The sequence below is a fragment of the Buceros rhinoceros genome, unplaced genomic scaffold (genome assembly GCF_000710305.1).
Source record: "Buceros rhinoceros silvestris isolate BGI_N320 unplaced genomic scaffold, ASM71030v1 scaffold21483, whole genome shotgun sequence".
Lineage (NCBI taxonomy): Eukaryota > Metazoa > Chordata > Aves > Bucerotiformes > Bucerotidae > Buceros > Buceros rhinoceros.
In genome coordinates this window covers 8917-11202 of record NW_010403327.1, presented here as the reverse complement: position 1 = coordinate 11202, position 2286 = coordinate 8917, and positions in this window count along the sequence as shown.

Below are 2286 nucleotides of genomic sequence, written 5' to 3'. Positions count from 1 at the left end.
GGCGTGGGGGCTCGGTCCCGGCGCCGCGGCGGTGATAAGGCTCGCGGTGATGGCAGCTCCCGGAGAAACAAGCAAGCAGGCAAGCAGGCAGGTAGGCACAGCACGGCACGCAGGCACGGCACGCTCTGCAGTAGCCAAGAGCACGGGAAAAACTCAGCTCGCAGCACAGTCACGTGACTTTTAAAGCGACAGTGGCGCGAAAACTTTCAACCTATGAGGATGCTGCTTAACGTCACATGGTAGGGAATACAAATGCTATAGGATAGTTTAAAGCAAACTTCTCCTAAAGAGGAGATCTTCTGCCAACCCATCGCATAAATGAACCTTTGTTTCACTGCAAGGAACATCCTTTTCCATCCCTTCATTCATATACAGCTGCTGGGACACAGAGTCGAGCTGCAGCTTGTTCCAAGACATTCATCTTTCCATTTCTGGCAGAAGCAAGGAAGAGCTGTGCCTGCGCTGCAGAACAGTATGTCCTGCAGGGAAGCTTTCCGGGCAGCCCTTCCAGGTGGCACAGGAACAAAAGGGAAGTGTTTTCCACCAGCCTCCTGTGGCTGAGCATTCTTTCTCTCAGGTGCCTAACATCCTGCCAAGCCTGCTTCTTCCAAGTATGTGGTGACAAGTACTTGTGCCACGGTGAGCTCAGGAGCTCAGGGCAGATTGGCCAGTGGGCTTTGGTCAGAAACACCAGAGAAAGTGTTTAATAAAACTAAACAAGGACAAATTCCCATAAAGGAGAGGGGGAAAAAAGAAATCCGGTTTAGATAAACATCTAAATTAAGGAGGTTCCCCAGAGAATTAAGGCAAATTCTCCAGTGGCAATATACTTGAACCGAAACCTTGTGCAAAAACCCCCTCTGCTCCTGCTGGCATTAAATCTAAGGTACGTAGCACCTGCACACACAGATCTACAGCACACTAACAGTATTGCCCCCTGCATTTCAAGAACAAGTTTCAAGAATAATTTCCTTGGAGTCATCAGCAAAGGCACAATTCAAAGCATTTGGCTGACAAGGTATTCATGAGACTGTTTCACATATCTTTGTGATGTACTGAAAGCCAGCAAGATTCCTTTCCTATCTTCACAATCTTTCTCGTACCCTAACATAATAGTTTCCTGCTTGAGTGAACAGCACTAGCCTGTTCCCAGAGTTAAGCACATGCCATAGTTTTCACTAGGTATAAACCATAAAACCATACAGCAAAGAACTATACAGAAACCTTCAGGGAAGTTCTTGGGATAAACTGATGCTCTTATCAGTTGTGTGAATGGCTGAAATTGTGAAAGCAGAACAGATACACAAGGACTGGATGTTCTCCACCTGACTTCAGGAACGAGGTGCTTGCTTGCCTGCAGGAGCAGGGTTGCTCCAGGATGCTTCTCAAGCGCAGGCTCTAACCAAGAGCCGCTCCTGAACCACAGGGACCAGTGCACACAGGTATGACCCATGGTGAAAACCCCCTACACCTTTCAAAGGCTTTACTTTTTTTGAAGTTCTAAATAGCACCACAGTGTCTTTAATGCTCGATGGGACAGTCCAGCACTACACGCAGCAGCCCCACTATAGCAGCGAGTGAAGTAGCCATGCCCCTGGAGACATGGGTAACAAAACAGTGCCCTGTCTGCTCACTGAGTTTCAGCACAGAAGTCAGTGTTTATTGTAATAGTGATCGGGTAAAGAGTCTAAGCTTTATTCTCAGTGATTTAAAAATAATTTCCTTGCAAAGTACTGTCATCAGTTCCATGTGTTTCCATATATCAAGACAACAGTGGTAAATGCACAGCATGTGTTCAGTCAAACTTTGTAGTCAGGATTTAAGAGAGGAAAAGCTATAGAGCAACATGTTTGCCTGAGAGACCCAAGTCTCTAATCTGGCCAATATATTTTACTGCATATTTTAAAATTCACTGCATACTGAAAATTGAATATAGAAAATACAATCCATATCAATCCAAATCTGGACAGGGGAATGCAGGCCACTGAACAGCACTTCAAAAATAACTAGAAATTAGAACTCCCTCTTTTTCTTTCCAGTGCTTGGGTTTGTTTTTGTTGGGTTTTTTTCTTTACTCTCTCATGCTTGCTCAGATATCGATCAAAATCAGTTGCAGGCGGCTTGCTTCCCCAGTCGCCAGAAGCATTCTGTTTAATTATCGAAAAGAGGTATCAAAATTGTACTTCAGATTTTGCAGAGGCTTTTTATATCCAATGCACAAACTTTTTTTTTTTTTTACAGATGTTCAAAACAAGTTTTATTAAGTTGTGCCACATAAATTGTCTC